Here is a 15,567-nt window from a genome sequence, read left to right on the forward strand (position 1 = left end):
TGCGCGGATCGGGCTCCTCCGGGCGGCCGCCCCTACCCCGGGCTTTGTCCCGCAGCTGCTCCCGCGCTCGGGCTCCGTGCGCGACCCTTAAACGTCCCTTTCGCTTCGCGCAGTCCGCACGCAGCGTTGCTCGGCGGCAATCGGCGTGCCGTGGCTCGCAGGCTGAAGGGCTGTCACGGCGGCTGTCGGGCAGCGGGAGCCCCGCCGTGCCTGCCCGGCCTGCTGAGCCGCCCCTTTCCCGGCCGCGCCACGCACCGCGGGGCTGCGGCGCGGCCTCCCTTCCCCCGCCCAGCTAGGAGGAGCGCCGGCCGCCCCGCGGGCCCGTCCTACGGCTGTGCCCCCCCCCCCCGGGCCGGGGAGCACCCACGCAGCTCCGCAGGGTCCTTCCCGCCCAGCCGAGCAGGACTCGGCCTCCACCCTCCGCGCCCCTTGTTTGGGGCTCAGGGGCCGGAGAGCCGGCCGGCTCTGGGCTCCGGCGGCGTGCGGGCACCTCTCCCCGCCGGCCCCGGCCCGCGAAAGGGCCCGGGAGGCGGCAGTCCCGGCGCGGCGCTGGGCAGGGGGCGGCTGCCGGAGCTGAGCGGCTCCATGGCGCCGCACTCGCCCGCTGCGAGGCCCGAGAGCGAGGCGGCGGCGGGTGGGCTGCCTTCCCGCGCCCCCCTGACGGGACCCCGGCCCCGCGGCCGCCCCATCCCCCCGCGGCGCGGACGTGCCGAGCGGCAGGCCCCGCACCCGCACCGCCGCGCAGGCGCCCCACGCCCCCGGCGCCGCGCAGGCGCGGCCCGGCCACGGCTACCGCCCAGGAATCCCGGCCGCCCGCGCCGCCCCTTCTTTCTGCCACGTGTCCCGACGCGGGAGTTACCCCGCGGAGAGCGGCGCCTCGGCGGGGGCGGGCCCCGCCGGCCCCACCCCTCGGCACGTAGCGGGGCCCGGCCAGCGGCACTGTCGCAGCCCGCCCGGCCGCACCGCCGGCGCCGGCCTCCCCCCGCCGCCGCCCACCGACGACTGGCAGCGCCGCGCGCCAGTAGGGCGCCGGGGCCGTGGGGCGGGCGCGCGGCGCCGGGCGGGGCGGCACCGGGGGCGGGGCCTCGAGGCCGGGCAGCCAATGGCGAGCGCGGGGGGGCGGGGCGCTGGAGGCCGCGGGCGCTCCGGCGGGGCGGGGCGCGGCGCCGCGGCAGCCAACGGGGAGCGCGAGTGGGCGTGTCCGGGGCGCCCCTGGCGCCGGCGCCGGGGATCCCCGTGCGCCCAGTGCCGTTTCCGCCCGGCCTGGGGAGAAGCCGCCGCTGCCGCTGCCAGGGGGAGGGGCTGGCGCCGCGGCCGCCGCCGAGGGCTCGCTCCCGCCGGCTGCCCAGGAGACGCCGTGGCGCTGAGCCGGGCCTAGTGCCGTGCGGGGGCCCGGGGAACGGGCCGGCCAGGTAGGCGCGGGCGGGGACTAGCCGCTGCCTGGCGGCGGAGCCGGCGGAAGGGAATTGCAGGGGTGGGTGGCTGCGGACGGGGGGGGGGTCCCGGCGCGGGCCGCGGCCTCGGCGCTCCGCTCCGCCTCGCCCTGCCTCGGGGGCCCGGGTGTCGGGACCCCGCCGTGGCAGTGAGGCAGCGACCGGGGAGGCCCGACCTGACCCGACCTGTCGCGGGAGGCCTTGCCCGGCGGCGGGAGCCATCATGGCGGTCCCGGTGTTGCGCGCCCGCCCGCGGTGGCTGGGCATGGGCCGGCTGCCGCAGCCGGTGTGGGGCTGGGGCTAGGGCTGGGGCTCGGTCCGGGTCCGGCCGCGGGGCTTTGTCGGTGGAGTTGAGCGGTGGGGAAACCCCTCTGTAGGCTGGTCTTCTCCGTCCCCTTTTTCTCCCCCGTTATTGTCCGGGGGTGCCTTGCAGATTGTTGTCCGTGTCGGGGCAGCCTCCTCCGGGTGGCCGCTGCCTGTCCCCGTCGCCGCTGCCCACCCCGAGCTGCCGGCCCCTCCAGGCCTCGGGGGAGGCGGCGTTTGACCTGCATTTTCTGCTTTCTCATGGTGCCCGTGCAGTGTCTTCCCCCGTAACCCCTCGCTCCCAGTCCACCCGGCGCCGGGGGCTGCAGCGCCGATTCTCCTGGATTTCCTCGTCCGTCACGCGTGGCCGCCGCGGGGTGGGTTCCCGGCCGCCCGGCCCCGCTCCGACCTCCGCCGCCTTCTTTCCGACGGCACCGGCAAGGTCACTGTCTCCCGGGCGGCTCGTCCTTGGGTGCCGGTGACCGGAGTTCACCGCCGGGTCGGGCGGGGAAGCGGCGGCGGGCAGCGGCTCGCCGTCCCCTGAGGAAGGGAAGGAGGCGAGGCCGCGTGGGGCCCTGTGGAAGCGGGGAGATGGGTGTAGTGGCGAGGGGTCACAGCCGTTTCCCGACGCTGTTCCCACGCTCCTCTGCCAGAAACGAAGATCCTCGAGTGGGCTTTTCTTTCGAGAGGTGTCTGGAGGTCTGTAGAGGGCATGGGGTGCTGCAGGGCTGCGGTGGCTGCTGCGGGCTCTGGCCATGATGTAATGGGAGCACTGAGGATACTGCCGGGCAGGGGTGAAGGGGCGAATGCTTCCCCTTCTGTGAAGGGTGCAGCTGAGTCTTGAAGAGAACTTAACGTTGTTGTCTGATGGTGTGCTGGTACATGGCAGGTTTCAGATGGTTGCCCCCACCCTTACTGGGTGTTACTGACAGAACCTAAACCCAGAAAAGGAATTTCTTATTTCCTCGGCATAAATAGGAGATTCTCTCTTTCACTTGAATAAGAATTATTAGGATTCTTCTTTCTTTTTTTTTTTTCCTTGTGGTTGACCTAGGAAAGTCATCTTGTCACCAGCCTCCTGTAATTTTTTTGCTCTGGAGGTGCAGGGAGGAGGGTGTTGCTTTGCTCTGGATCCTGTGGGTAAGCGTTGAAGGCAGTGACAGCAGCTGCTGTTGGCTCTGGAGCTCTGGTTGCTATGAGAGAAGCTTCAGTAGACTTGGCTGCTATCTCGAGGGAAGGACAGCAGAGCGTTCGTGTGGTGGTGGAGAGATGGCTGGCTCATGTTCAGCAAAGAGCTTTACTTTTCAGGCCCTTTTCTCAGGTCCAAAGCAGAAGCAGGGGTATGTTTTGGTCCAGTGGGACAAAATCTCACAAGGTGGATTTCATCTCTGTTCTTGAGTTAATGGAATTGGATTAAAGCAGGGGCTGGAAACGCTGAGTTACCCTTTCCAGATATTGTGGTCGGTGTGAAAAGTAGGACAGTGAGAATTGATAGGATCTTCCTGTTAAGTGAAGGCTGCAGTCGTGTCTCTTTTGAACTCCAGTATCCTTTCCAGCGAGTAACAGAGCCAGATGCTTTTCTTATTGTTTGTGTGTCTCCTTCCTCCCCTTCCATTGCCTGGGCCCCACTTGCCTTATTGACTGGAATTTCTGCTGTGTGCGGTGGGTGTGTGCAGCAGACACCAGCCTGCTAGTGCTGAGGAGGGATTTTCCATTCACAGACCAGGGAACAGTCAAAATAAAGGCCCAGCACAACTTTGGGACTGGAAACAGAGCATGAGGAGAGGAGTTTTCCCTCTGCTGCAGAGTAAAATTTACCCTCTGTGCTTCTTAGGTGATCGTGTGTCAAAATGTATTGAAAATGCAGCTCTGCTGCAGAACAGGGAGGTGAAACTCCTGTGGATAATAGGGAAGATTCTTCCCTTTTGGTTGACTCAAATGCTTGATGAAGGAACAGTTTGCAGGAGGCCATTTTTGACGTGACTATGTATTGTGGAATCTGCCAGCTTCTATCCACACTCTGTCTACTTGACTGCAATAGCTTTTTTTTTTCCCTTTAAAAAAAAGAATGAGTGCCTTTCTTATGTGCTTAATTAACCATTTGGCACTGGCTGCTGTCTGCATGATACTGTGTTGTGGAGTTGGAGCTATAGGCGTGTTCCACTGCATTTATTAAAGATGAAACTGTTAGTTGAGGTATGCAGTATGGGAAAGGGGAATACATTAGCATTAGAAAACAACAGCCATCTCTGTAAACTAATACCTGTCATGGGGAGCCCCTTGCCCTGCCCCGGCCTGAGTTACCAAACTCAGAGTTACTATGAGCTTGAAGCAGAAATTCCAGAAGCGGAATGATGTGTGGGAGATTAAAATGTGCCCTTAAATCCGCTTGACTGGCAACAATCATGTGGTAGATGCCAAACTCTGAGCAACTTTTGTATTTTAGGATTTCTAGTACCCAAATTGTTTTGAAAGGTGTGATGAGCAACTTCTAACCCACCTAAAATTCATCCATCACTGGGGCTGAACGTGGTATCTGCTGCCTAGCATGGAGTGTCGTGACAACAGTAACGAACTTGGGATTTTGTGAGCTTGAAAACTAACTCCTTGGGTTAATAATATACAGCAAGTGATCTTCATGGCCCCTTAATCTTTGTTTATAGTCTCCCTGTATGTTGTTTACAGTCTCTCTGTATGCTCTAATGGGGAATTAGTCCAGTGCTTCGCATCCTGTTGAGTAACTGGCACCACTTTGACAAGGCCCTGGCTCTTCATTTTACTGTCATATCCTAAGTGACCTGGAAGTAATATTCCTTGGCTAACACTGTCTGAGATTTCCCCACCCCAAGGTGTGATGGTGAAATCCCACATACATTTAAATACCTTTTTAGAAAGAGAACTCAGTTACAGCCAGATCTTATGATGTGTCAAAGCTGGAAAAACACAAAAGAAGGAGATGACAGGGAACTGACATCTTGGAATGTGCAGAAGTGTGTTCTCTTTTTTTCTGGGGGGAAAAATAATCAACCAACAACTGTTGATTTAAATTTTCCAGGTGTTCCTTGAAGTAAAAAAACCCCAGAACCAAACCAAAAAACCCCAAACATTTTTAGTTCAAACTTCCAGGTGTGAAGTATGCAAGGGAGAACTAAATGTGTGATGGCCCAGCCATGTCATTTATTACTTTCACCAGTCTGTTCTTTCTCCCATTTTGGATGATCAGACTTCTATAAACTTGTTTTGAATGATGTGATGAGATAAAAATGTTTCTATTCTGGCAATCGTAAAACAACATAATGAGTGTTCAGAGGTTTGAAAAGTCAAAAATCATTGTTGTCATGGCACTGTTACTGTATTACAGAAGCACATTGGTGTTCTTACTCTGATGCCACTTGTGTGTGTGACTCTGAAATCTTGCCAGTGAAATCTTGTGTTATGTGCATTGGTTCCAGGAGGAAATGGAGTTTTTTTAATGTACACAAGATGTAGTAGCAGTACTTGACTTGAAAGTGTTAAATGTATGCTCAAATGTATAGCATGTGAGATACTAAGTCTCAGTTGCTCCAATGAAGCTTAAGCTGCTATTTGGTTTTAAAATAAAGACTTTGTTGCATTTTACTTGTCTGTTCATTTTTTTCCAAATTAAAAGAAAAATAGCTGTGGATGCTAAAGCTACTCAAATTCTACAACCAGTTTTCACGTGGCAGGAGTTAGTGCACAATAAACTTGCACTTACATTGTTAGAGACAGTTTTGCGTATACTTGGCTTAGTCTAAACCTTTTGCTTATTTTGATTGTGGAAAAAGCCCCAGACCATAATGCAGCAGGAGTTCAACATCTTGAAACTATGTGAGCTGAGGAGTTTCCCTCCCACCACCTATTTTTTCTCTTAATTCCTTGTTGAAGTTGCTGTGGGTTTCTTGGGGTTGTTTTCCACAGGATTTGCTGTTTTGGTGGCAATTTTCCAGTATTCCTGTAGCAAATCAGCCGAGCTGCGGCCTCCTCTGTCCCTGCTGAGCAGGGAGAATGTGCAGTGCTCCTGGCCTCCCTGCTGAGCTCACGCAGGGGTGGGACTTGCTAAGCTGCTGAAATCGCAGCTAATGCTCACTGAGCATGCTGAGAAACAGTTTTTCAACTGCTCCTAGTTTAATTTTTTTCTTCTTCTTCTATAATTAGTAAAGATGCTCTTTGTCTCCAAGGATGATCTACAGCGACAAATCAGGAGATTCTTGTTCATCGTCCTCCTTCCCCCCCACCCAGGCTAGTGATGAAGTATTATTTTCCTGTAACAAAAATAGCTAAAGGGATTTTTCCCTCACTTCAACTGATGAGTCTGAACTTGAAAAGCTGTAGCCCAAAAGAAGACATCTGCAGTGAATAATAGCCTTAATGCGAGTTTTTGTTGCCACAAGCCCTGTAGGAGCATCAATATTGTTGTTTAAATTGTAAATCTGCAACTTTTAGATCTTTATATCTAATTTAAATGCTTAAAGAGTAGAACAAACAAGTAGTCTTTTTAAATAATAAATTTGAGAAAGAAGAGTTTTCTCTGTGAGTTTTATTTTCCTCCTCCCAAACACACAAATCCAAATGGTTTTAATGAGCAATATGGGAAATATTCAGAAAAGTGTACCGATGTGCTCAGACTTCAAGGTGGAAGAATGTGGGAGGGCTTGTCAGCGGTTGGAGTGGCGAGCTTTTAGTGAGCAGCAGAAGCCTTTTCTTTTGTGGTCAGCAATCTAATAGTCCCACATTCACCAAACATGAATTAAAAAGGGGAGAGAGAGAGAAACATGGAAGAGTGGCAGTGAGAAATAGCCAGGAATTTGGCTTTTAGAGTGAAGTTTCGAAGTGATCTGTTGTTTATGCTAAAGTTTAATCCATATAAACTTGATAAGGTAGACAGGTCTTGCATTCCTCCCCAAGGGTCATGGAAGGGCTAAGTTTAGCAGAGGGGAGGTATCCCAAGCAGTCAAGTCTATTCAGTTTTCAAGGCAGCAAACTTTTTTTGCTTATTCATCCTGTTCTAAATGAGTTACATTTTGGGTTGGGTTTTTTTTTTTTTCCCTTGCAAGCAGCCTTTTGAGACAAAATGTGAGTTTTAAAAGCAAAATGCTTAAGCCCTAAAATATTTCCAAGTAATTTCAGAATAGAAAGGTCATGGTGCTTTTGATGTGTGCATATTTAGAGCATGATTACAATTGCAATCATACACATTGACAAGAAGATGTTGTCTGGATTTGGTAGCTGCTCATTTAGTGACTCAGGCTTATTCCTGTTGTCCTTACAGAGCTCAAACCAGGGTTTCCTTCTACAGCCTTGCTGATTTACAGGACAAAACTTTTTTAGTGATGGTGTCAGCAACTCAGAAAACGGTTTGAAGTTCTGATACCAAGAAGAATCCTCTTGACTTTGAAGTGAGCAGTTTGAAATGCAAGTTGTTGATAGGGGAGGAGGGCGAGACCCCAGCATCAAACTTTCTAACAGAACTTGCCTGCTGGTGGTGACTCAGTGAAAGAAAAAAAGAAAAAGGAAGGATGCAGCTTGAAGTTTTAGTCAGATAGTGCAGTCTCTTGGTTTTGCATAGACTTTGAACCATGAAAGTAAGTGGCCAGAGGATTTTGAGGATTGTGTTGCATGGAAATATTTGGATAAAGAAGCCCGTGTATGGCAGTGTTGCTCAGGCTGGAGGAGGGAAAGATGCAGCTTGCTTCTGTGAGCAGAATTTGGGAGGTGCAGAGAGGTGATAGCTGGTAGAAAGATGGGACCAGGAAGACAAGACTGCTCAGCTTCAGGTGGTGCAGAGAATAGGAGCAGAGGAGTATGTTTCAGTGTGGTCCCATTTCACAACTCTGCCTCTGCCCAAATTAGGTCTTTCTGGCAGTGCTCTCTGTTGCTCTCTAGGACTGGTACCCCTTCAGGAGCCTGCTGTGGAAGCTGCTTCCAAGGAGCAGTTCTCAGGTGTTTTTATTGGAGAGAGGGGGGAGGTAAGAACGTATCCTTGCTTGTAGGCAGGAAGGAATACACCCCTAAAAGTTTGAGAACCTGTGATTTAGGAAACTGAAGTGCCCTGGGGATTCAGCATAAAGCCCTTAAAATAGTTAACATGTCTCAACCTGAGTTGCAGTATCAATTTATAGATACTTGGAAGAATATGTGAGCCTTTTGCATTCATGTGGCCTTTAACTAAAGACACTAAACGAAATTATTTCCTGTGTTTTGGTGGCATTAGGTTGGAATAACTTAAAATCATGCTGCAAGAATGCTTTCAGTAATGTGGCTGTAGATTAACTTTTGCCACAGCAAAGATCTGGAAGCTTGCTGTATAAATACAGCTGAAGTGAACCTTTGAAGAAAAGATGACTGTTTGATCAAGTTAAGTAGGCTCTGCTTGACTGTAGAGGAGACTGACTTTCTGATTCAAAGTTCTCCTGCAGTTTCATGAATTTCAAGGATGTTGGGGTTCAAGATGGCCTGAGGTTAACAGGGAACAAGGATACTTGTAGGGTGAAAGTCAGGTTCTAAGCTTGCCACAAACTCACTTTGTTGTGCAGTTCTAATATCCACCTCAGGCATTGCTCATCTATGGAAATGTGTGTGTTAGGATGGAATGAGTGTTTGTAACACACAGTGTGTTCTGTGCACAACATTGTGCAGGTTTGGGAGGTACACTACTGATGCAGTTCCATGCCAGTCAGGCAGACCTGATGTGCTTCTGTCACAGTCCTGCTCTCTTTCCCACTTTTGTCTCTCTTCTGGCACATGACTGCCCCAGTAGCGAACTGTTCAGGATGGCTACCATGATGAAAACAAGTGCATTTCATTTTTGGAAATAAAAGAGTTTTCTGCTGGCTTCTGCCTGAACTGCTGGGCTGTGGGGTCAGGATAGCACCAGTGCAGAGAGGGATGGAGAGGCTGCATTGAAGCTGTGCCAACTGAACTCAGCTTGAAACTATTGCAGAACTGCACCCTGTGAGTGAGGTTACTCCGGGTGAAGTTACATGAGACAGCTGAGCACATCCAACAGCTCTGCTGCTGAATGGGGGAAGTTCTGCTCCCCCTTCCTCTCCCACCCAACGGGGAGTTCTGCCTTTTCTGTTTGACAGCTCTGGATTCCTTTTCTGAGCTCCTTCAGCTTGCTAACCCAGCAGAAAGCTATGTTGGGGTTATTTGATGTTTTGGGTTTTGCTGGATTATTTTTTTTGCCAAGATAGTGAACGGAATTGGCTCACAAAAAGATTTGACAAGCATCCAGAGCCCTCACAAAATAAATAGGGGAGAGCATATGGGTGGAAGCGCAGAGGATGTGGTGAGGACTGGAGAAGGGGAGCAATGCCTCTGCCATTCAGTGAGGCAGCTCAAACTGTCCCCTGCAACTTCACACTCCTTTTCAAGGAGAGAGCTCACCACAGAGTGGATGGCAGGTCAATCTGTAGCACACTGCGGGCTTGTGCCCCTGGTTGCCCTGCGCAAAGTACTTTTAGATGAACATTTAGTTTTTTGCTTGAAAATTGGTGGTGTAATCTTTCCTTTGTCAGATCTTGTTTGCTCGGGAAGCTGGGCAGATGTGAGTTTTAATGTAGGCTTGACCTATGGTGGTGGAATAGCGTTGTAACCTACATAGGGTGCTTAACGTCCTGAACAGAGAATTCTTGCAGGTACATTTTTCCAGAAAGTAAATACAGCAGAGGGCTGAAGTAGTGTCTCATTTTGGGAGATGACAAAATGTTAGTGAGTGTGCAATTATTACAAATCTGTACCACACAATATTCCTTACCTGTTTTTTAACCTGGTAACTAGAAACTTTTTATTTTACAGTACTTGTCACTCATCATGACTTATGAGATATCCAGGCATGCAGAAAACGATGAATTACCGAGGATACACTGACAATCAAATTATTGAGAAATAGACTAGTAAAGAAACTATAACATGAATTCTGTCGAGCTTTGCTGAAAATGTACAGAGATATGAGTGCCACTGGAACAGCACAAAAATATAATTCTTCCAAGGCCAGTTGCAGCACAAACCTGAATTCTCTCTCTTTAATATGGAAGACTTGGTTGTAGCTAGCAACATATATTTGCAACAGAGAAACTGTCAGTGTATTGCAAATCCTGGTGTGTGCTGCTCCTCCTGCTTTGAGTTCAGGGTTTTAGTTTCATACTTAGTGAGACTATTTAATCTTGTAAAACTTGAGGGAGCATCTTGGGTATTGGAGTTTGAATAGAGCTATTTGAATATGAGCATGTCATGACATCTCCAAATGCATATTGCAGTTCAAAAAAAATCACGTTGGGCGTGAGCAATGTGTCTCACAAACAAGAAATCTCATCTGTTGAGAGGATAATCTTTTATTTAATGAAAATCTTCACAACTAACCGCAAATCAATCACATTGCAATAAAAGAACTAAGCAGCTTGTATTTGTTGTGTTATGCTTCATGGTCAATAGCAGTTGTTCTGACTTTGCAGTGTGGCTGCTGAATACCTAAGTGAGAAGTAGGGTGATATACGTAGGTAGAGTTCCTGTGTGCTTCATCTGAACAGTTATATCCCCTCCCTGCCTTTGCCCTTAGATAAGTATCTGGGGTTTGGGTACATCCTTTTATCTGACAGCAGCTGGGCAGAAGGTGGGAAGTTTTAGTAAGTAATAGACATTGTCTTTTGAGGCACGTCATCCAAACCTGGCTCTTTAGATAAGCGTCTTGTTGGTTGGAAGATCTCTGCTGAGGCTAGAACTACGATTTGTGAGGTATGTAAGGGAAATGCCTTAATGGTTCCCTGCAATGGTCCTGTTTGGAGAGGCTGTTCTCTGCCTGAAGTGGGAGGCACTTGACTGCTGAAGTCCCAAGCGGATGGCAGACTCTATACTGCTACTGAAGTCATAGTTTGCGCTGCTAGAAGAGTGGTGCTTGTTGTCTTTCCAGCTTAGCTCCTGAAAACACTTGGAGGATGATGTGGATTAGTCAGAGAAATTCAAGAAGCTGAACACAGAAGTGCTTGTGACACTGTTTGGTGTATTCTCTTCAGCCACCGAGGGTTCAGACTATCCTTTAGGAAAAGTTCAGATACAGAATTTGTAAGAAGGTGAAAAACATACGAACTGAGAAAAGTCTTTCCCCACAGGGTAAAGGTAAGAACGCAATTAATGTGTCACAGTTCCTGGTTCCTGCTCCTGTATTTCTTATATGCACAGATAGAAGTAATGACTTCTATAAATAAAACTTCTGTAGAGCACTAGCATATTCTAAAAGTGAGACTATACATTGAAACCTGCAGCCTTTAGTTAGGCCTTTCTTGGATGCAGCACAGGACTGTCACCACCTTGGAATCACACGTGGAGAAGAGGACCTTGGAGGAGCGGGGAGAATGAAATGGCATGTCCAAATGTTGACATAACTGCTCTGTGTTTCTGCAGAGCTGTATGAAAATGTAACTAGAGTGCTTTTGACGAAGTCCTTTCACTGAAAATTACTATTTTTTAAAAACATATTTCCCAGAAGGGCTGGATAGGGGTGATATAGGAGCAGACTGTTCTTGCAAGCAAAGTCTGTAACTTTCTGCTGCTCTTCCAGTGTCAGAGTTGAAAGCATCACTCTTTTTTCTGAGCAATAGTGAAGCAGACTGTTCCCATGAGATTCACTGTGTTGGGGTAACAATTGCAAGGAATTCTGAAATGTTCTGTTTTAGGTGAAGAGACGGCTGTGAGGGAGGAAATAAACGGCCTTGACACATGTATGAAAAATGATGGAAACTTCTCAGCATTTTATAAAACAAAATTACCTTAGCTGTTAAGAAAGATGGTCGTTACTGAAATGGTATGTGGGTTTAAAATGTAAAAAAAAACTCATCTCGAACAAAGGGATTTGCTGTGGAGTTCTGTTAGTGTTAAGAAGGTGTAATTTGGCTTAGGTTAAAATCTCTGCAGTTAAACTAATCACCCCCGCTTTTTGGGAAGCTGCCACATCTCAGCCAGGATGTGTGTGGGGATCCTTAGCCTGTACTGATTGTGAATGAAACAAGTGAAATGGCTACAGTGACTTAAATGTTTTTCAGGTGGTTTTTTCTGCTGAAAAGTTCACAATGAAATTCTGCCGAGGCAGCTTGTCCCCACGTCTGTTCTGGTGAGACCTATTGATTCAGCTCGAGCTTTCATGCTTGGAAATGCTGGTTGTGACATCTCAGAAGTGGTGTTCTGATTTTACTGGTAGGAAAATTAAGACACAAAAAAAGGGATTAGTTTACGTAGGACATCCTACAGGCAATGTGGAGGTAGATGGATTTCTTTTTGACTTTTGATATAGTGGTGCAAATTGTTTCTCTTGGGTTTTTTTAGGTATTTGTCTCACCCACACCAGTCCTCACCTCTGCCCATCTGTCCGTGTTCATTAGTGCTATTGCTTCTGTGTATGCCCTGGGTTTCTTTCAGTAAAGCAATCAGTGGTTTTAATACTGATGTTAATAGGCATGATGGGGACTACATTATGTAGTGAGTACAGGTGATAAAAGTCTCCTGGATGAGTTGATGATGGGGAAGCATGATAGAATAAGCCAGGGTCTTTATTTCTGCTTGTTTTCTCTATCTTTGTAATGCTACAAGATAGTTTGGGTTAAGAACAATGCTGCTACTGATTTGTAGCCATCAGGGCTGATAAACTATGTGAAGGGGCCTTCAGAATATCTTGGCAAACTGTGTTTGAATGCTTAGTGCAAACAAAGTCTATCTGCATTATTCAGGAAGATAATTCCTGTCTGTGCTGTTTTCCTCCTGTGTTGAGATCATTCCCCTATCCAACCGTTACCCAGCTGAGGTCTTGATAGTTCTCAGTTTTTCCATAATGACAGAATCAAGTCAGCCCTGGGATGACTGGTGCATGTGAAATTCCTCTCTGTTAAATCACGTTGCCCTGAATATTTTCTGGCCTTTTTTTTTTTTTTTAAAGAATTCAGCATTTTGTGTGTGAATGGGAAAGGAGAAAAGATGCAGATTAGGAAATGTTGTTTAAGGTGCAGGGAGGAGCATGTAGCTTGCTTCTAGAACATAATCTGTCCAGCTGTGACTTAGTCATCTTCAGTCTTACATAAAATGTGTCCAATCTAAATAGTTGAACATCTCCCTCCTGAATGCGGCAAAACAGTGTCTTTTATGCTTATGTGGAGCTGTAATAGGGGCAAGCCATCTTCTTAGGAGTGCCTTCATACTTGTGAACCTGCAGCATCCATCGTAATGTCAAGCCTCATTTACTCACAAGATGGGAATTTTTTTTCATTCTATTCCACATTTTTTCCAAGTTTGAAGAGGTTCCTTGCTGTTGGCAGGGAATACAGAACTGATCATCTCAGACAGGAGAGCAAAGAACGTAGTTTGAGAACAAGAGTGAGTCTCCCAAGTCAGACTGAAGGTTTTGTTCATCCCTGACAGGGCCAAAAATTGATGCTTAGGGAAGAATATAAGGTGAGAGGATCACAGGATCTTGGCTGACGTCTCTAATTTCAGTGTAGCAGTTCATGCTGTAATGTTAAATCCAGCTCTGCTCTTAGTCACCTAGATTTCACTTGTTATTCTTTAAGGAAAGGGATATAACTTGGCTATTATGACATGCTTTTGTGTGGATAAATGCATGTCCACATTAGTCCTTTGTTTATGTAATTATGAGGGTTTTAGAGAGGTGGGAGAAATTTTTGTTAGTGACTGAAGCAAGAACCAGTAGGCCTTGTAGGAACTGGCCTGTGTGAGATGAGAGATACTCTGTGCTGGTTATGGGATGAGGGACCTCCTTATTTAGGTGGTCAAGGAAACAGATGCTGTGTTGTGTTCAATAAATGTATTGATAAAGATGGGTGCTAATAAATCTTAACGCTGTGGATATGGAAAATGACATGTAAAATTCTATCCATGCATTTGCCACTAGTCCATGTTTCATAAACTGGGGAAGCTGACATCTTGAGTCACCTACACATGCAGTGGAAGAAGAGTCTCCTTTGGAGGAGTACCTAGAGCTGGAGCCTCACTTGAGTAGTTTGAACAATTTTTCAAAGGCTCTGGGAGAGTGCTTGAGTTAGTTTTTTGAGGTGCTTTTTATAAAATTTTACACTTTTTTTTTTCATAAGAACTACAAATGTGCTCTCTGTGTAGTCTCAGTGGCTCGTGCTGCTGCTGCCTGGGGATCTCTAGGCTGCAGTTTGCTGCTTGGTTTTAAATTCCCTCCAAAGAGTTACAGTTAATCCATACTCTGGTTTTTAGGCTCTGCTTGACAAACATGGTCTAACTCATTTGTAAGCTGTGATGCCTAGCATAGCAGTGACTAGGTGAGATTTTTCCAGTCTTTGTTAGGTGGAAAATCAGATCATCAGAAGGTTATTTTTGGCCTTAAAATGCAGAGTTATGCAAACACTTAGTGACCCTGGAGAAGAAACGAGCAATGCCCTGAGAAAGCTCATCCAAGTTGGCCCTGCTTTGAGGAGAGGAGGGGGTTTCAGTCAGTTAACCTTCAGTGGTCCATTCCAACCTGGATGATTCTGTAGTTCTGTGGAAGCTGGACTAGGTGTGTGTGGGAGGCATGGCGGGACATGTCTGTTCTGGGTGGGGAAGGCAAAAATGAAGAGGAAGAAGGCAGGGTGCTCCGACACTGGAAGTGATTGGGCTGGAGAAATTGCAGGAACAGTGGAGATCTGCAGTATCTGGGATTGTAACTTGGAAAGGATACACCTAGCTTTGTAGAAGGTTGCGAGGTGAAATCAGCTTTTAATTTACTGTTCTTCAGGGGTTTTATTTTTATTCTGGATAGCATAAAATATTATTTAGAACTTCTGCAGAGAGACACACTAATGGGATAATAAAGTAAGTTTAGGGAGCTCTGAATTGTTTTGCCATGTTCCAACAAAAGATATAAATCCACCCAGCTGTAAGGTGGTGCATTTGTTACCAAAACTGCAAACGCACCTATAAATTGTGAACCAGTATTTTGGAAAGTAGAGGCTCAAAGGGCTTTAGTGTCTTTACAGCTAGTTGCCTATAGTGGTGCTTGGGCCAGTGTTTTATTTCAAAGGGTTAATGTGATTCTTGGCATATTGAGGAGAAGAAAAAAAAGTGGGGGAAAGGAATGTGAAGCAGAAATAAGTAATCTTATAAACACAGCAACGTTGAGATTGATACTGGAATTGAATTTTGGTTTCCATGCTTCAAGAAGAATGCCAGTGTATTTGGAGAGAATTCAAAGGGCAGCTGCAGAAATGATCTAGGGACTGGAAAATAAGGCTCATGATGTGAGGCTTAAAGGAGCTCAACTTAACTCAGCTTATTGAGAAGACAATTGAGAGAGGACTTGATCTTTCTCTAACAGAACTTGTGAGATTTGCTGACAAAGGCATAGCAATATCAACTGAGGTTAGACAAATTCAGTCTTGAGGTACAGTTTCTTAGCAGTGGTAACAAACATTGGAGTGGTTTACAGGGAAGGAGAAAGGAGCAAACGTTCATCTTTGTCTTCTAAAATAGACCCATCTAATATCTTTCCAGAGAAAATACTTTGTGATTTAAAAAAACCAAACCGGTGCTGATACTCCTCTGCTGACACTGCAGCTGCAGAATCTGTAACAGTTCTGTGCCTTGATCAGCCGGTGCAAGTTCAGGTACACACACTTGCAGTCAAAGCCAAGATCATGAAATTAAGATGAATTTAGAGGAGAAACAGTTAACCTGGTGCTAGAATACTGCCTTACATAAGATAGGAAGGGAATTCTGAAATGTAATGTTTTGTGGCTTGCCTCGTTGGAACACAGTTCTTTCCCATAATGCGTTGCTTTAGATGTTTAAGATATGGTTAAGG

General features: G+C 47.7%; 1 protein-coding gene across 1 annotated transcript in view; it reads left to right on the top strand.

The window, feature by feature from the left end:
- Window positions 1-1,256: 1,256 nt before the first annotated feature.
- The window catches only part of SETD5 (SET domain containing 5), a 66,427-nt gene continuing 52,116 nt past the window's right edge, over window positions 1,257-15,567 (top strand). The window contains exon 1 of the mRNA XM_062008121.1: window positions 1,257-1,412. The gene's annotated coding sequence lies outside the window, so the exon portion shown is untranslated. The remainder of the gene's footprint in view (window positions 1,413-15,567) is intronic.

This window comes from Colius striatus, chromosome 15 (assembly GCF_028858725.1).
Source record: "Colius striatus isolate bColStr4 chromosome 15, bColStr4.1.hap1, whole genome shotgun sequence".
In the NCBI taxonomy this organism is placed as follows: domain Eukaryota; kingdom Metazoa; phylum Chordata; class Aves; order Coliiformes; family Coliidae; genus Colius; species Colius striatus.